The sequence below is a fragment of the Stegostoma tigrinum genome, unplaced genomic scaffold, assembly GCF_030684315.1.
Source record: "Stegostoma tigrinum isolate sSteTig4 unplaced genomic scaffold, sSteTig4.hap1 scaffold_172, whole genome shotgun sequence".
NCBI classification, from domain to species: domain Eukaryota; kingdom Metazoa; phylum Chordata; class Chondrichthyes; order Orectolobiformes; family Stegostomatidae; genus Stegostoma; species Stegostoma tigrinum.
The window spans coordinates 282,506-302,380 of record NW_026728113.1 but is presented as its reverse complement, the minus strand read 5'-3'; the positions used below and the strand labels follow the sequence as shown (position 1 = coordinate 302,380).

Here is a 19,875-nt window from a genome sequence, read left to right as displayed (position 1 = left end):
AGCAGCTGGAATCGTAACAATTCTCATTTCTTGTCCTGCTGTGCTGCATTGGTGATAAATCTGTACCTTTGTTTGCTCTCCCAGGTGGAAGTAAAAAAAATCACATGGTATTCTTTAGAGGAAAAACAGGTGAGATCTCACTGGAATCAACATTGCTAAAAGTGATTATCAGGTCATTATCACATTACAGTTTGTGGGAGCTCATGCAAGTAAATTTACTGTTTGTAGGAACTTATGTAAATACATTCTCTATGTTACAGCAGTGACTACACTTTGTCTGTTTCAAAGCACTTTGGTTTGTCCTTATTGGGGAATATCAATCAAGTCTGAATCCTATTTATGTGTGTTTGGAACTAGGTCAGTGAGTTATAAATGTTCAGTTTAATTTTATGCTTAAAGCAATAATTAATTAACTACCGGATTATCCATTCCCCTTTCCCAATTTAACATAGAAACAGAGAAAATTGGACTGGGAGTAGGCCATTCAGTTCTTGAGCCTGCTCCACCATAAAATATGAGCATGCCTGCTCATTGCTGTTCCTGCTTTCTCCCCATATTCTTTGATCTCTTTAGCTCGAAGAACAATATCTAACTCTGTCTTAAAAATATTCAATGATAGAAAATTCCACTGGCTCACCATTCTCTTGGCGAAGACATTTCTCCTCATCTTCGTTCTACTGTGCATCCTTAGTCTGTGACCTTTGGTTCTGCAATCTCCAGTCATGAGGAACACCCTTCTTCACTTACCCTCTCTGATACTCTCCAGCTGTGTGACTTGAATCCACAACCTTTTGACTCAATGGTGATATTTCTACTAAGCCAATACAGTAACAATGGAATCTGTCATGTACCTTCACATCACAGCTATTTCTTTTCTCCATGACTTCATCTTGATTGGCAGCTTGTAAACAGTCAGCACCATACAATACTAGCATAGTAAGTGGCTCCCTACACTCAGAATAGAGAATCTCGAATGAGGATGCAAGTAGATGCCTTAAAGTGGATGCTCCAACTGGAATCTACAAGATACAGTGCAGTAACGCAACAACATTTCTTCAAAGGTTTCTCCAGAACCCACAACATCTACCAACCAGCAGGGCAAGGACAGCAGGCACATGGGGGCATCACTTCTCAGTTTCCCTCCAATCTTCGGATGTACACACAATCCTGACATGAAAATGTTGCCATTCCATCATCTTTACTGATTGAGAATTCTGCAGCTCCCTCCTTATCATCGCTTTGGGAATACTGTGGTTTTGGAAGGCAGCTCAGGAGCATCTGCTCATGAGCAATTAATGCTGGCCCCGTATCAGTGATGCCCACATTCAATAAATAAATAATATTTTAAAAAGAGGCATTCAGAATGAATCACCTCTCTTGCCACCCACTTTGCCAATTGTGTTTCTAGGCCAACCCAAGCAGCACAATGAAAGCAAGATGCTCTGAGGCAGGAGGAATGAAGTAGTTTAAAATGGGAAATATTTGCAGTGGTGCAGAGAAAAGACTGGCAAGTGGGGCAGATCAGAAATCTCTTTCCGCCAGTCAACCCAGGCATAATGGATTGAATGGACTCATTCTGTGCTGTACAATTTTATGATTTTAACCATTGTGGAAAGTGGATGGCAAAGCACAAAGCCATCTATACAAAGTCTAAGTGCTTCAACAAGCAGCTAGGCTGCCACGTTACTTTCTGATTTATTGTGCAATTCCATTTCTTTGGTTTAATAGCTTTTTTAAAAAATAAATCTGTATGTACTTACAATGTGTTCTGCAAAACCCACAGCAATTGCTATTCGCCTTCCTTGAAGTTATAAGCAGTTTTACGACAAGGTACGAGAGGCAAGCAAAATCAATAAGGCCATACAAAGCAACCAATTCTGTTCAGGCCAGCATTCATTTCCTCAATCTGAATACACCTTTTACTTTCCCTCACCATGATACAGTACATTCCACATGCACCCACAAAAAAACTATTCATTTCCTGAGTTAGATGCTATAACACTTAAAAGACACTTAGAATCGTACATGAACAGGAAAGATTTGGAGAGTTATGGACCAGGAGCAGGCAGGTGGGACTAGTTTAGCTCAAAAATATGTTTGGCACGGGCTGGTTTGACTGAAGAATCTGTTTCCATGCTGTATGATTCTATGACTCTGTTTCTCAAGCAGTTCTCAGAAATATTATAAAAAGATTGAATCTAAAATGAGAAGAACAAAAGGTACTCATATACTCCTTTTTCCTCTCTCCAAGTTTAATAAGTGACACCCAGAAAAAAAGAGTCACAATTTTGGCTATTTGATCTGAGCTTACAAGCTAAGAGATTCTGGACAGCAGCAGGAAGAGGGGTCAACCTATGTGCAGTTGGATGATGGATGTTAGAACGGAATATAGGAACATGTCATTTGAGAGCAACAGAAAGCCATTCAGCCCTTTAACTCTGCTCCACCATCCAGTGGCTGATCTGCTTGTGGACTCAAGCCCCTCTGTCCCTTTTCCCCAAGCCCTCGTCTCCCACATCTATCAAAAAACCATCTAACTCAACCTAGAATAAAGTCAATGGTACAGCCGCCAATACTTTTTGGGGAAGAGAATTCCACAGACCCATACCCCTCTGATGGAAATCCTCCTTGTCTCCATCATAGAAAGAAGACCTCCTGTTCTTAAATTGTACCCCCTATTTTGAGATTCCCTCACGAGAGGAAACATTTTCCCTGTACACAATGTATCAAGTCCCCTCAGGATTTTATATATTGCCATAGGATCAATTCTCATTCTTCTAAGTTCCAACTGGTACAGATCCAACCTTTCCTCACAGGAGAACCCTATCTTCCCAGGAACAGGTCACAGAGTGGTGTCACAGAATGGCTGCCAACAAACCACAACCGATGTATGAGGGTGGCATAAGACAGACAGAATTGGCACACCATGACAGCAGGTCTCCTGGCAGGAGCGGCTACAAGCAGCAGCTTAATAAGAAGGTGCACTCACTATCTACTGGCAAGTTTCTGAAAATTTGCTCCGAGTGAGTGAATGAGAGCAGGCTGCACAGTGTGGTGTTTACACCATTTTCCTTTCACTCACTATACAGATCAATCATTGGATATGAACCCTTTGAAGAGCAGGTGTGCATGCTGGAATGGATAGAGATAGAGGAAGCTGATGTGCTGAAAATTTTGTCAAACATTAAGATTGACAAGTCGCCAGGCCAGGACCAGATTTGTCCTCGGCTGCTTTGGGAAGCGAGAAATGCAATTGCTTCGCCACTTGCGAAGATCTTTGCATCCTCGCTCTCCACTGGAGTCGTACCTGAGGACTGGAGAGAGGCAAATGTAATTCCTCTCTTCAAGAAAGGAAATAGGGAAATCCCCGGCAATTATAGACCAGTAAGTCTCACGTCTGTCGTCTGCAAGGTGTTAGAAAGGATTCTGAGGGATAAGATTTATGACCATCTGGAAGAGCATGGCTTGATCAAATACAGTCAACACGGCTTTGTGAGGGGTAGGTCATGCCTTACAAACCTTATCGAGTTTTTTGAGGATGTGACGAGAAAAGTTGATGAGGGTCGAGCTGTGGATGTGGTGTATATGGATTTCAGTAAGGCATTTGATAAGGTTCCCCATGGTAGGCTCATTCAGAAGGTCAGGAGGAATGGGATACAGGGGAACTTAGCTGCTTGGATACAGAATTGGCTGGCCAACAGAAGACAGCGAGTGGTAGTAGAAGGAAAATATTCTGCCTGGAAGTCAGTGGTGAGTGGGGTTCCACAGGGCTCTGTCCTTGGGCCTCTACTGTTTGTAATTTTTATTAATGACTTGGATGAGGGGATTGAAGGATGGGTCAGCAAGTTTGCAGACGACACAAAGGTCGGAGGTGTCGTTGACAGTGTAGAGGGCTGTTGTAGGCTGCAGCGGGACATTGACAGGATGCAGAGATGGGCTGAGAGGTGGCAGATGGAGTTCAACCTGGATAAATGCGAGGTGATGCATTTTGGAAGGTCGAATTTGAAAGCTGAGTACAGGATTAACGATAGGATTCTTGGCAGTGTGGAGGAACAGAGGGATCTTGGTGTGCAGATACATAGATCCCTTAAAATGGCCACCCAAGTGGACAGGGTTGTTAAGAAAGCATATGGTGTTTTGGCTTTCATTAACAGGGGGATTGAGTTTAAGAGTCGTGAGATCTTGTTGCAGCTCTATAAAACTTTGGTTAGACCGCACTTGGAATACTGCGTCCAGTTCTGGGCGCCCTATTATAGGAAAGATGTGGATGCTTTGGAGAGGGTTCAGAGGAGGTTTACCAGGATGCTGCCTGGACTGGAGGGCTTATCTTATGAAGAGAGGTTGACTGAGCTCGGTCTCTTTTCATTGGAGAAAAGGAGGAGGAGAGGGGATCTAATTGAGGTATACAAGATAATGAGAGGCATAGATAGAGTTGATAGCCAGAGACTATTTCCCAGGGCAGAAATGGCTAGCACGAGGGGTCATAGTTTTAAGCTGGTTGGTGGAAAGTATAGAGGGGATGTCAGAGGCAGGTTCTTTACGCAGAGAGTTGTGAGAGCATGGAATGCGTTGCCAGCAGCAGTTGTGGAAGCAAGGTCATTGGGGTCATTTAAGAAACTGCTGGACATGTATATGGTCACAGAAATTTGAGGGTGCATACATGAGGATCAATGGTCGGCACAACATTGTGGGCTGAAGGGCCTGTTCTGTGCTGTACTGTTCTATGTTCTATGTTCTATGTTCTATATTAGCTGCAGCTCAGTGGGTTTCACTCCAACCGTTAAGACAGAATGTCATTGTTCAAGTCAGGATCTATAGACCTGAGAAGAAAATCTAGGCTAACATACCCAGTGGTCCATTGTTGGAGGTGCTGACCTTTGGATGATACCATTCGAACCAACACTCTACCCATTGAAATTGTGGCTTCAGGTGTCTAGTTGTTAAATACTCGTATTCCCTCTCAGGTAATGTAATGCCTCTGTTGTCAAGCAGAGTTAGCCTGGTGTTTTGGTCAATACTAAGCTCTGAACTGATATTACTGAAGGGGTTTTCTGGTCACTGTTATGTTGCCGTTTGTGAGATCTCACTGTGCACAAATGGACTGCCGTGTTTCCACATTACGACAGTGACTCCAATTCTCAACTATTCTCTTGGCCAGAAGTTGTTTGGGATATCCTAAAGCTGTGAAATGCACAATGTTAAGAAAGAAAGCCTTCTCTTTCTTCCCTTTCATGGCCTCAGGACATTCCAAAGCACTTTACAGCCAATGAAGTATTTTGGCAGTCATCAGTTGGTAATACAGAACTTGAAAAAAATACATTTTGTTTATCCTTTTCATCTTGCACTTATTGGGGCAATTTGCAAGAAGTGAAGGGAAAAGCTGTACACAAAGAGAGTGCTGATTCATTTGGAAGTGGAACCACATCAATATTTAGGAACAGGTACAGCAAATGGTTGAAGTAAAGATGAATAAAGCAATTACAGTGGACTCTGAGGTGTTTCCACAGGGAAAACACCAGGACTCACTTCTTATTTACTATAATAGTTGATCCTTTTACATTGTATTTGATGTGAATTGTCCTGTTAAGTGCAAGTTGAAAAACTGGAGCAAAATATGCCTTTTCTCAGCAGTATTCATATTTTGGAAGTGTAGTCACTATTGCAATGTCAGGAAATGCAGCAGTCAATTTAGGCACAGCAAGCTGCTACAGTTAACAAAGCAACAGCGAGAAAAATTCATTCCCTCCACCAGTGATGGGAAGTAGCAGCTGTGCACATCATCTACAAAATCCCCTGCATAAATTCACCAAGGCTCTTTAGAAACCAACACTTTCATAAATACTACCATCTAGAAGGATAAGGGCAGCAAATTTATGGGAATACCACCACCTGCAAGTTGCCCTCCAAGCCATGGTTCAAGAAGGCAGCTCACCAACACCTTGTCAAGGGCAGCTATGAGTGGGCAATAAATACTGGCCAGCCAGCAGCAGCTCCATTCTAAGAATGAATACAAAAAAACCCCAGGTAATTTATTCAGTGCCAGTTCTTCCTTTCTTTCATGACTATTTAAAGTCTCTATTGATGGTATAACTAAAGCAGCACAAGCCCTTGTTTCCAACTGCTGCATCAAACACATAGAGTTCAAAATGTGCAACCAGAATTAATGACTGAACAGGCAGCCAAGTCAATATTTAGGAATAGGTTAAGCAAGTGGTCAAAGTAAGGATGAATAAAGCATTCACTGGAACAGAGTGGGCACATGGGATTAAGACTCATGTCCATGTAGAGGGTAAAATCTTTATACAAAAACGTTGGTTAGAGTGAGTGGCAACTGTTTGCCTTTATTCACGTCTTTAATGGATTCTAAGGCATGTCTCAGAAACTGATACTGCAATAACAAGTAGATAGTAGCAAGGGGAAGAGGTAGGTTTTCATCAGACTGATGCTCTATGTCATTCGCGAAACTTCTGCAAGAGCTTTACATTCTACTTCAATATTCAAAGGGGAGACCAAAACCTCTCCAAAGTAACGCCACTGATTATATCAAATGATTATATCAAATATCACAAGGTACACACACACACACACACACACACAGTATCCATATTGTAATTTCCACGTCATTTTCATTGTGATTGTGTTGAAGGTCAAAAGGCATGGAATTGTCACAGCAAACCTCAAACTGCTGAAGTCTGGCAGAAATCCAAGAATCATCCCAACTGAAATAAAATGCACCTTTCAATCTGTAAAGACATGTTACAGCACAGGAGTTGACATAGGTGCAGTTGGAATTTTGAGTTTTATCATTAAGAGAATAAAAATGTCTCATCATTTTAATTTGTCATACCAACTTGCAGAGAAATCATGTACTACACATCTGGCACGATAGTAAAATAACAGTGGGACACATAGATGCTCTACAACAGCGATAACAAGGTGTACAGCTGGATGTACACAGCAGGCCAAGCAACATCAGAGGAGCAGGAAGGCTGATGTTTCAAGCCAAAACCCTTCTTCAGAAATCTTTGACATGATTTTGGAGTATTGTGGAAATTTGCAGCAATGGAAGGAGAGCATTTGGCCCAGCGCATCTTTGCCAGCCAAATTAAAACTATCAAGTTGAATCCTGTTTTCCAGCTCTTGGCCCTCTACATTAATGTTAGTTCAAATACAGATCCAAGTTATTTTTAAACTCTAGCAGCTTTTATGTCTTCAGTTGCAAAACTTTATGGACCCTCTCGACACTCTAAATATTTTGTCTCATCCTCTCCTAAAAACACTGCTTCGTGTTTTTGGCTGCCAACTAAGTGACCACAGTCTCAGCCAAGAAACCAATCAGTCAGTACCTTGTATTATCATGGGAGGTGGAGACAGAACACTGGGCTTAGCCAGGATCTGTACTTCCATTAGCATTGCACACACCACACAGAGTTCCCAATTTAATAAAGAAAAGTTCTAATTATGTGGATTATGCTGGCAAAGTCACCATTTTATTGCCCATTTTTATGAACTATTTGCTATACTACTTCAGAAGGCAAGTAAGGGTCAACTGCCTCAGGGCTGAATGACACAAGACTCTGGGTTCCCCACCTCTTTGACTAAAAGCACAGAGGTGGGGAAGTCTGCCAAGCTCTGCAACCATCTGATGGGTTGATTGCTCCGCTTATACATGAAGATGTCCTGCCTCAGAGAGATTCAGGCCAGTAAGAGATTGGCAGCATTCCAGCACTGTACCAGCAGCACCACCAGAAGACGTGATCATTACTGGTATTGCACTTGGGACTTAGACAATTGTTCCAGATTCAGCTCACCAAGTGAGAAGAATTGGTAGGCCCTAGTGAGGATATGTTGGGGAGTTGGGGTGTTGTCAGAATTTTGAAGACTGGTGATAAGCAAGGCATTACATATGATCCTCTAATGGGAACATGGGCTAATTTAGAAGAGACAGTCACCATCTGCCACCCCACCCTCAAACCCAGCCCCAACACAGCTACCTGCTGGGTATTTGGCGTTAGGCCTCTCCAGCCATTTAAATCCCAATGATACCGCACCCTCCCACCTCGACTTATTGTCTAATAACAACAGCATGTATGCATCTTGCATTGCTAAAAGTAAAATGTCTCACAATATTTCATAGGAGGAATGATCTAATCAAACGTGACACTGGCGATATCAACACAGGTAACCGCTCTGGTATTTTATAACCAATAATGTAAAGGAGAACATGGTCGGGGGGGGCGGTGGTAAAGGAGTGGTGAGGTTTATGGAAGAAATTCCAGAGCTTAAGGCATTGTCAGCTGAAGGCATGGTCACCAATTATGGAGCACCAATAGACACGAAGACAGACTTTGTGAAGCATGGAGATTTTCATTATCTGTCCCAAGGAAAATAGCATCATCATCACAGATATGATCATTATTGGTAAACATTGATACAGTGTTGCATTCAGTCAGTGAACTTAGAGAACCAATAGAGAGAAATCCAACAAATGCACAGGCCACGCATTCAAAATCTAAACTCAACAGGGATCATGAGGTCAAAGGGAGAGTCAACCCACAAAGGTTCTCAACACCAGAGAATAAGCCAGAAAATTACAAATCAAAGTACTGTGTGTGACATGATAAATCAGTAAGAAACTATTTTTAAAAGGGACATGGTGTCTTCTCCTGAAAGACTTCCACTGCATCCAACAATTGGAGTCTTGTAGAACACAACTACAGCAGCTCTTCATAACTGGATAGCAGAGCAGCGCATCTCCAGACTATGACAGAATCTCATCCTGGCAAATAATGCTTTTAGTTTATTCCATCATCCTTAATCACAATATGTTTTACTCATGTAGGAGCAAGTCACATCAAAATAAATTAACATTTTCCCACGATTTACTCGCAGCGTACCCTTCAAATCCCATTATTCTTTTATTTTTAACAAAATATCTGGAGTGAAGCTTTAGGCAAATATAGAACTGAATAAGATTCCCCCTCCCACATTGTGGCGTACATTATCAAGTTTCCAGTTAAGCGATACATAAATGTTTCAGAAATCCTCACTGTGCCTTGTTCGGAAAGGGTTGCCTTTTCCTCCTCCTTGCGGCCAGGATAGCTGGGAGAGACATCACTCCTGCGTCTCAGACAATCTTTCCGAAAATACTGTTATTACTACATCATAGATCAGCCAGCTCGAGGTCTTCCCCGTTTAATCCTGGTTAATTTTAGAATTGAAATCTATCAATTAAAGCGTCTCCCAGCAAAACTGCTTCTAATTACCAGATCTGCAGCATCTATTGCTTTGTCATCAACAGGCACTTGTCAGCCCATCAATCAAGGGGTTAAATTTAAAATAGCCCCGGTTGTTTGGGGCGTGCGAGCCAGTGAGCATCCGGCAGTAAGGGAACAGCGTCAGAGGGCTGCAAGCTAACGGGGTCCGAATCATGTTGCCAAACCACTGCCCGGGTGTGGAGTCACTGCATTTGTCACATCCAAGTCCCCCCTCACGTCTCTAGGCTCTCTTTGCAACACAGCAACAACAACCTGCACAGAGTGGGTCAAACAAGATCTCCAGTTTGCACTTCCTCAGAAGCGAGACTCTGAGCTATTACCTTCTTGACAGCTTTCCACTAGAATTAGCTGTTTAACCATCTTAGTCACTGGCCTGATATTCTCTGGTCGGGCACTTTTTTTGCCGAAACAGAACAGTGCAAACCTCCAGAACCACCTTTCCCCTTCTACTAACTGATTCTGTGCGTTGTATCTCAACCGTGGATTCGCTACAAACCATCTGCAATCTCTTGCCCGGTTGATAGGGAATCTAGGATTCCCAGTATTGAGCTTATCTATCCTCAACGTTCAATCTGCGCTGTTAGGAGCAGAAAGCGCCGGCTTGTGAAGCTCAGGGATGCAGGGGAGCTGTCTGAGGGAGAGAGAACGCACTATTCAGGCTACTGCTACATTCCCACCGATTGCACTGTGTCAAGAGTCGCTAACAGCATCGGTCAAGATAGGAGAGCCCATATTGAACAACAGACCAAACTCCCTCCCCTCCTACTCCACAATAACAGGACATTTGCAAAACACACACACACAAAAAAACGCAGGCACATTCACATCAGCCAATGGAACGGTGTGTAAAGGGTACTCACTCGCTTTGCCTTGTTTCGGCCTTTGCAACAGCTTCTGCATTGCAGCTACATCTTCGGTTTTGACAGCTTGCAGTAATTCCTGATCTTTCTCCATGGCTTGTTGATGTGTGTGTGTGTTTTTATGTGCGTGTTTTTATATCCGATGCATCTTAGGTTTTAGGAGCTGAAGCGAGAGAGAGACACACACACACACACACACACAGAGGGAGGAAGACTATGCCTGGCAGAGTGTGTGCATTGAGGCAGGGACAGGAGGAGAGCTACCGATGGGTGAAAGGCATAGACAGCCTCGTCTCTTGTATCACAAACCAAAACAGCTCTCTCTCTCCTAAAATAATAAAATGTGAGGCTGGATGAGCACAGCAGGCCAAGCAGCATCTCAGGAGCACAAAAGCTGACGTTTCGGGCCTAGACCCTTCATCAGAGAGGGGGACGGGGAGAGGGAACTGGAATAAATAGGGAGAGAGGGGGAGGCGGACCGAAGGTGGAGAGGAGAGAAAAGGTCAGTCCAGGGAAGACGGACAGGTCAAGGAGGTGGGATGAGGTTAGTAGGTAGATGGGGGTGCGGCTTGGGGTGGGAGGAAGGGATGGCTGAGAGGAAGAACAGGTTAGGGAGGCAGAGACAGGTTGGACTGGTTTTGGGATGCAGTGGGTGGAGGGGAAGAGCTGGGCTGGTTGTGTGGTGCAGTGGGGGGAGGGGACGAGCTGGGCTGGTTTAGGGATGCGGTGGGGGAAGGGGAGATTTAGCATCCCTAAACCAGCCCAGTTCGTCCCCTCCCCCCACTGCACCTCACAACCAGCCCAGCTCTTCCCCCCCACCCACTGCACCTCACAACCAGCCCAGCTCTTCCCCCCCCCACCCACTGCACCTCACAACCAGCCCAGCTCTTCCCCCCCCCACCCACTGCACCTCACAACCAGCCCAGCTCTTCCCCCCCCCACCCACTGCACCTCACAACCAGCCCAGCTCTTCCCCCCCCCACCCACTGCACCTCACAACCAGCCCAGCTCTTCCCCCCCCCACCCACTGCACCTCACAACCAGCCCAGCTCTTCCCCCCCCCACCCACTGCACCTCACAACCAGCCCAGCTCTTCCCCCCCCCACCCACTGCACCTCACAACCAGCCCAGCTCTTCCCCCCCCCACCCACTGCACCTCACAACCAGCCCAGCTCTTCCCCCCCCCACCCACTGCACCTCACAACCAGCCCAGCTCTTCCCCCCCCCACCCACTGCACCTCACAACCAGCCCAGCTCTTCCCCCCCCCACCCACTGCACCTCACAACCAGCCCAGCTCTTCCCCCCCCCACCCACTGCACCTCACAACCAGCCCAGCTCTTCCCCCCCCCACCCACTGCACCTCACAACCAGCCCAGCTCTTCCCCCCCCCACCCACTGCACCTCACAACCAGCCCAGCTCTTCCCCCCCCCACCCACTGCACCTCACAACCAGCCCAGCTCTTCCCCCCCCCACCCACTGCACCTCACAACCAGCCCAGCTCTTCCCCCCCCCACCCACTGCACCTCACAACCAGCCCAGCTCTTCCCCCCCCCACCCACTGCACCTCACAACCAGCCCAGCTCTTCCCCCCCCCACCCACTGCACCTCACAACCAGCCCAGCTCTTCCCCCCCCACCCACTGCACCTCACAACCAGCCCAGCTCTTCCCCCCCCCACCCACTGCACCTCACAACCAGCCCAGCTCTTCCCCCCCCCCACCCACTGCACCTCACAACCAGCCCAGCTCTTCCCCCCCCCACCCACTGCACCTCACAACCAGCCCAGCTCTTCCCCCCCACCCACTGCATCCCAAAACCAGTCCAACCTGTCTCTGCCTCCCTAACCGGTTCTTCCTCTCACCCATCCCTTCCTCCCCCCGACAAGCCGCACCTCCATCGACCTACTAACCTCATCCCACCTCCTTGACCTGTCCGTCTTCCCTGGACTGACCTATCCCCTCCCTACCTCCCCACCTATCTTCTTTACTCTCCATCTTCGGTCCGCCTCCCCCTCTCTCCCTGTTTATTCCAGTTCCCTCTCCCCATCCCCCTTTCTGATGAAGGGTCTAGGCCCGAAACGTCAGCTTTTGTGCTCCTGAGATGCTGCTTGGCCTGCTGTGTTCATCCAGCCTCACATTTTATTATCTTGGAATTCTCCAGCATCTGCAGTTCCCATTATCTCAGCTCTCTCTCCCCTTCCCCACCCCGGATTATTGCAAATAAAAAGGACAACACAAAATTCTCCTTGCTGTCCTCCCCCGAGAGCCTGGTGGCTGCACTAAGTACACAGCGGCGATGCCATGGTTCTTCAGTCCGTCCTCACCCCCATCGCGTTTCGCAGCCGCTGCCTCACGCTCTCTCTCTCTCTCTCCACAAGAGCTGAGATCTGCTTTCAATGCTCCTACCCTGCCGCATGGCGGAGGAAGATTGTACAGGAGCCAAATCATCACATCCCTCTCATACCAAATAGGACAGAACCTGGGCCAAGGCAGGTTTATTTCTGGAAGCGCTCTTAAAGGAAACCCCTACCAAAGAGTGCGTGTTGCGGGGGGGGTGGGGTGGGAAAGGGGTGGAACTAATCCTTTTAAAATCTCTGGTTTGTAACCATTTTCTGAAAATAACACCGCTTTGCTTTCTAACATCCCGCTAATCCTTCCCACCATTGCAATATCTGTATTTATTGGTCGATAGACAAGAATTGAACAGGTGAAACTGCACATTTAAACATTATGCTCGTCACAATATTAACTGATGGAAATGGATGCTGTAACTTCAACTTGGCCGGGACTGTTCCAAACTCTCTATCATCCTGGATTAAGAACTGCAAGGTGATGCAGCGTTGGTACCTGGTCCCTTTTCACTGGGGGTTGCCAACCTGCTGTCTCAGGAGTCAGCATAACATTTGGCGATTGCAATTTTACGCTGCAAATAGCGCCAATTTGAAAATAATACCGGCGTCTCCGGAAGTGAATTAAACTTGGACAAGAAGCAAATGTGGCTTCCATCAATCATTCCACCCGCCACCACAGCCCTCTCCCACTTCTTACGCCCCTTCAATTATACTTAACACACAAATACAGCTCAATTCCGATTAGCACGTCTCGTTATTTTTTCACTCCCTTCCCCGCCATGTTAACCAGTTATCATTGAGCACCCTGGCTGGTTCCTTATCTGGTCAATCCATAATTGTACATCCCATCTATGGTCTGGGATCAAGCTAGTTATTTGGGAATTATCTCCACACCTGTCTGAAAGGCAGTGTCTTGTTCTCCCTGGGTTATTTTTAATCTGGAAGCAATGCTAATGATGCTGTCTGACTTGGGGTCATGCTTGTCATCAAGATTTGTATGTGCACTCTGCGCAGGGTGGCAATTAACTCGGAAATGTTTTCACCTAGCGGCTGAATGGCTCTAAGTGTCTGCACCCCTCTCACGTGCGTAAATTATCACCGACATGTAAATCTCTGATGGTTCTAATTTGGGATACCACATTATCAATGAGTTATTTTCCGTGTCTTAAGATCCAATAACGTCAGTAGCCACTTGCCCACATCATTTGGATGCTTGAGATAGTCGCAGGTAACAGAGAAGGTTGAAAAGAACAAAGATGCTGTTGTGCTGTGCATGGGCTATCCAAAAGCATTTTGTACAATTTTTGAAGAAAATCTCAGAATGAAAGGGATCCAAAATTGTCTGAGGGATAAGAAAGAGAGTGTAATATAACAAAGTGTGTAGCTGGATGAACACAGCAGGCCAAGCAGCATCTCAGGAGCACCAAAGCTGACGTCAGCTGCTGTGCTCCTGAGATGCTGCTCAGCCTGCTGTGTTCATCCAGCTACACACTTTGTTATCCTGGATTCTCCAGCATCTGCAGTTCCCATTATCTCTGATCACAAGAAAGAGAGTGTGATGGGTGTTTTTCTGATTGAGAGGATGTTTGTTGTGGAGTTCCCCTGAGGCTGGTATTGAGACCCTTGCTTTCCTGATACGGACATAAATGATCTAGGCTTGGGTGTGCAGGGGACAACATTGTACTGTGCAGATGACACAAAACTCCAATGTACTGCGACCTGTTATGAGACATAGAGTCATAGAAATGTACAGCACAGTCGTTGGTCCATTTCATGGGCGCCATTAGACTTTCATTCCCGGGTGTTGTTTTTAAATTGAAATTGGATTCAAACATGCGTCATGGTGAAAGTTGATTCTGATTACCTGAATCTCCGGATTACTAGTCCAGTGATGTTGTCACAACGCCTCCATTTATGAGAATGATTCTCAGGGATGAGAAACTCAGTTATGAGGATTTTTTCAAGGTACTGGGACTGCTTTCCTTGGAAACTTGATAGAAACTTTCCAAAACCATGAGTGCTCAGGAGAAAGCAGATAGGAATAAAATGCTTCAGAGATAGTAGGAACTGCAGATGCTGGGGAATCTGAGATAACAAGGTGCTGAGCTGGATGAACGCAGCAGGCCCAGCAGCATCAGAGGAGCAGGAAGGCTGACATTTCAGGCCTAGACCCTTCTTCATTTTTCTGACGAAAGTTCAGAAAGCTCTTCATCCAGTTCTACACCTTGTTATCTAGGAATAAAATGTTCCCACTCCTAAAATGAATCTAGAACCAGAGGGCACAGTTTCAAAGATGCTAACAAAAGAAGCAAATGGGCAGTGAGAAAAAATACTTTATTCAGCCAGTGAGTGATCTGGGCCTGGAATCCACTGCCCGGAAATGTGGTGGTGGCAGATTCAGCGAAGGCACGCAAGAGGGATGGTTACTTAAACAGAAAAAAAAATACATGCAGGGTTTTTGGAAAAAGGTAGAAGATTGGCCTTAAATTAGAGTGCTCAGAGAGCTTGGCAAGTATGATGGGCTGAATGTCTTCCTTCTGCGTTGTAGCAATTCTGCGTTTCTGCCAGGTTCACTCTTCTGTTGTGGGCAGTGATGGATGGCATTTTTGCAGGCAATCACGTAGGTGCTGGATTTTGTACATGACGGGTAGAATTTAACACCCCTCTCTTTATGCGGGGTTTGAGCTGGAGAGTGTAAGTACGGACCTGACTGTCTTTCAAGTTTTACCCTGATGCAGTCTCGATTGGGAAGGCTGGTAAATGGTCTTTACTCCCCTGAGTGGGCAATTAATAACTTAGGCTGAACAAATATCACACAGAAAGTTTGAGAAGTAAAACTCTTAATTATAGAATCCCTACAGTGTACAATCAGACCCTTTGACCCAACATTGACCTTTGCAGCATTCCACCCACACCCATTCCACTATAACCCACCTAACCCACACATACCTGGACACTCTTAGCAACTTAGCATGGCCAAGCCATCTAACCTGCACATCTTTGGACTGTGGGAGGAAACTGGAGCACCCAGAGGAAACCCATGCAGACATATACAGAATGTGCAAACTCCACACAGACAGTCACCTGAGGTTGGAATTGAACCTGGGTCCCTGGAGCTGTGAGGCAGCAGTGCTAACCATTGATCCGCCATGCCATATTAGTAGCGATGGCAAACAGATAGCACCTGACTACCTTTTCTTACAACCTCCTGATTCCCTGGCCAGAAAACCTCTCCCACGACCCCAATTTGTTCATGACTCACTAATAGCATTGGATTAATTGCAGTACCAGCATCAGCCACCCTTCCTGGTGGCACCACCTGCAATGGCGAGGCACTAGTCTCTGTTTGGCCAGCATCTCTCAGTGAGTGGGGTTTTAGCCACAGACTGCCCCCGAATGGTAAGTGCTCGGTTGGCACTTCATTCACTGGAACTTTCCTGACAAGGTAACCTGGGGTTTCTGTCAGTTCTCCAAGTGCTAGGTATAATCCCTGTCATCTGATTCACATTCTGATGGAAGTATGCGTAATGCTGCTTGGATGCTAATGGTATATGTTTTGACCTCAGTATTCCAGTTACAATCCTCTCTTAATCCAGTGCAGTGAGGATAGAGATATCACCAACTACTTACAGGTTAGATGCAAGTGGATTTCCGCTGACTCTTGTAAAAGTGTTTAGTGGTTTTCAGAGCTGTTTAAGCCAACTGAAATCTCTCAGGAATGGGGAAGCATTCCCTGACTGTGAGGATACTGCACAAGTCAACAACAGGGCTACAGTAGTGGCTATCCCCTCAGACAAGCATGACTGAGAGAATGGACAGAAATCACACAGAGCAGGACAGGTGACTGGAATAAGGTGAATGATGAAGGAGACAACGATTCTCAGTGGGATACCTGAATCTCCAGAGTCTGAATGGAGCCATTTTTCCCGTCGTGAAGAACTGTGCATGAGCTTTCACCTTGGTACAGACATCCTCACTGGAATTGATCACTTCTGAAACTGTAACTACAACCTCCAAGCAGGGTCACAAGGTCATGGCCAGAGGATGGGAAGATTCCAGGCTGGCCCAAAGATTACTTGCAAAATTTTCCAGCTTGTCATTTTTCCTGTTCCCATAAGGACCTGTAATGGGAATCAAAATTACATGAAAATCAAGTACATTTCAGTTTTCCTTGTCAGAGAGCAGCAGGATACTGAACAGAAGACTTTGTAATAATTCTTCAATATTCTGCCCTGCCATCCTCATTTGAACAACTTGAAGTAATGAGGAGGTGACAAGAGCCTTTGTTTGATGACGTGGTCCATATGGGAGTGTGTATTACACACTCAGAGGGGCTGCATAAAGTACCACAGGAAATGTAATGGTGCAGACCACTGGAGTCGTTCAATGTTGTTTCTGCTGCCTGGAGAACTCTGGGGCAGTCCTGCAGTACAGAGAAGGGCCGGTGTCGTCATGATTCTTGATAGTCTCCAACCTTGGCATCATGAGGGTACGCTGTCGCTGCCAGTGATCGGGCACCAGCTGAGAAAGAGGAGGAGTTGGAAGCAGTGAGGAGGTAACCATTGCAGCTTTTTTGTTGCCAGACTTTCTGTGATCCACTCGACCAACTGTAATACAGGTAAATGTAAGCTCAAATTCCACTAACAAGGCTGAACCTTCCCTCTCCTTGGCTGTTGACTACCACTGCACCACTTGTCTACAAACAACAGTAAATGCCATCACAATATCGATATTTCAAAACAATAATGTTGAACAATCTATGCCATAATGCATGCAAATATCAACTGCCCTCATTTATTTCCTTCATACCAGTATTATAGGTGCCTTTTTCTTGCTTAATGCTCCCACAGAGTGCGATCCCTGTGACTGTGGCACTGCAGGTGAAAGCTGATGATTTTTATTGTGTTTATCCTGAGTAACTCGAGCTCCAGAAGGGCCCACCCACGACTGTACCACAACAGCTTCTGCTTTTTCTGGAGCAGAGATACCAATCATGACTCAATCTGTAACTGTTCCCATCAGGTTGGCCACAACTCAGTGCTGGAGTGGATGGGTTCCAAACACTGCGCCAGATTGAAGCCAGAGTCTTTCATGCTCCGTGACATTAATGGCAGGCTTTCTAACCTGCCAATGCACCAATCCTTCTTCTGTCGGCCACCCCATCCCCATTGCAGTTCTCATCTGAATCCCCTGTAGCTGAAATGGAGTGTGACTTCATCCTCTGGTGAACTGGCACCAATTCCTTGAGACCTCACTGCAGGTCACTCATGCTCAGTGTACGAAATGAGGAATAACTGGTTGAGGGACAGAGTGGTTGAGGAAAGAAATTCCAGTGTTAGTACCTTGGCAGCTCACAGCAATGCCACCTGTGAGCTAACTACAACTGGAAATGTTCAGGAATGAGTTAGTGTAATACTGTAGATAGCTCTGAAAACTAGGAGACTGGAGGGGATTACAGAGATTAGGGGAGGGATTCAAGACCGTGGAGGGATTTGAAACCGAAACTAGAGTTTATTAATTAATATTAAAATTGAGGATTTGCTGAACTTGGAATTGATGCAGGTCAAGGGGCACAGGATGTGCTATGAACGGTTAACATAAACAGCAGAAGACCCTGATTTTATCGAGAATAGAAAGCGGGAGGTGCGCAGGGTGCATTGGAATAATTAAGTGCAAAGGGACCAATAGCAAGAAAGTCTGTTTCAGCAACAAATAAACTGGGATTGGAACAAAGTAAGATGTTACAACAGCATTCGTTTGATCGTTCTTTGTGAAAGGGGTGGGGAGCGGTTGTGAGGAAAGAAGGGGTGAGGGCAGGACATTTCCATAATTCTTCTTTCTTTCAATTAGAGTTTCTTTATTTAGTTTTACTGTCTTCTGTCCCTGTAGAGTGCACTGGGTTAATGGCAGGAAATGTACAAGGAGAAGTCCCCTCAGTGACAGCCAACTGTGTGAGAGCTATTAAAAGAGGAATTACTAAATAATGTTTACTAAATCTGGAGAACTATGATTTTGTTTACTAATGAGATTTATCAGCTCTGGTTTCTTTCAGTTGACAGCAAGAGGTTTGTTGATGAATCTCTAACATTCACAGCTTTGACTTTCAACCAACTTTCCACAAGGGGTGGGGGGGGTGGGGTTCGTGAATGGAAGGAGCTGCCAACAGATGTGGTCGAGGCAGATAAAATTGCTGTATTTAAAAGACATTTGGACAGGTACACAATTAGGAAAGGTTTAGACGGATACCAAACACAGGCAAATGGGACCGGTTAAGTTTGGGACACCTGATCAGTACAGATGATTGGGACTGAAGGTCCTCATTCTGTGCTGTATGACTCTATGAATCTATGATTGAAGAGCTAACTAGGTGTGTGCATGAGGGCAATGCATTTGATACAGTCTACTTGGGCATCAGCAAAGCTTTTGACAAGATCCCCCATTTGGAGACTGTTCGAACAGGAAACAGTCCATGGGATCCGAGGACACATGTGCACAGGAAATCATAACTCATGTAATTTGATTGAGTTTTTTAAAGTAGTAATCAAGAGCATTGACGAAGGCAGAAAGATGGACGCATACGGGCTTCAGTAAGGCGTTCAAGGTGGTTCCTCACGGTACTCCAAGAGGGAAGTTAAATCACACGGAGCACAGGGAGAGCTAGCCATAGAACATAGAACATTACAGCACAGTACAGGCCCTTCGGCCCTCGATCTTGTGCCGACCTGTCATGCCGATCTCAAGCCCATCTAACCTGCACTATTCCATGTACGCCCATATGCTTATCCAATGGCGACTTAAATATACCTAAAGTTGGCAAATCTACGACCGTTGCAGGCAAAGCGTTCCATTCCCTTACTACTCTCTGAGTAAACAAACTACCTCTGACACCTGTCCTATATCTTTCACCCCTCAATTTAAAGCTATGCCCCCTCGTGTTCGCCGTCACCATCCGAGGAAAAAGGCTCTCCCTATCCACCCTATCTAACCCTCTGATTATTTTATATGTCTCAATTAAGTCACCTCTCAACCTTCTTCTCTCGAATGAAAACAGCCTCAAGTCCCTCAGCCATTCATTCTAAGACCTTCCCTCTATACCAGGCAACATCCCAGTAAATCTCCTCTGCACCCTTTTCAAAGCTTCCACATCCTTCTTATAATGCGGTGACCAGAACTGTACGCAATACTCCAAGTGCGGCCGCACCAGAGTTTTGTACAGCTTCACCATAACCTCTTGGTTCCGGAACTCGATCCCTCTATTAATCAAAGCTAAAACACTGTATGCCTTCTTAACAGCCCTGTCACCCTGGGTGGCAACTTTCAAGGATCTGTGTTCATGGACACCAAGATCTCTCTGCTCATCTATACTACTAAGCATCTTACCATTAG

General features: G+C 45.6%; 1 long non-coding RNA gene across 1 annotated transcript in view; it reads right to left on the bottom strand.

Moving 5' to 3' along the window:
• LOC132207833 (uncharacterized) overlaps positions 1-10,759 on the bottom strand; it is a 188,916-nt gene extending 178,157 nt beyond the window's left edge. Inside the window, exon 1 of the long non-coding RNA XR_009443887.1 lies at positions 10,139-10,759. This is a non-coding gene — a long non-coding RNA (uncharacterized LOC132207833). The remainder of the gene's footprint in view (positions 1-10,138) is intronic.
• Positions 10,760-19,875: the final 9,116 nt, after the last annotated feature.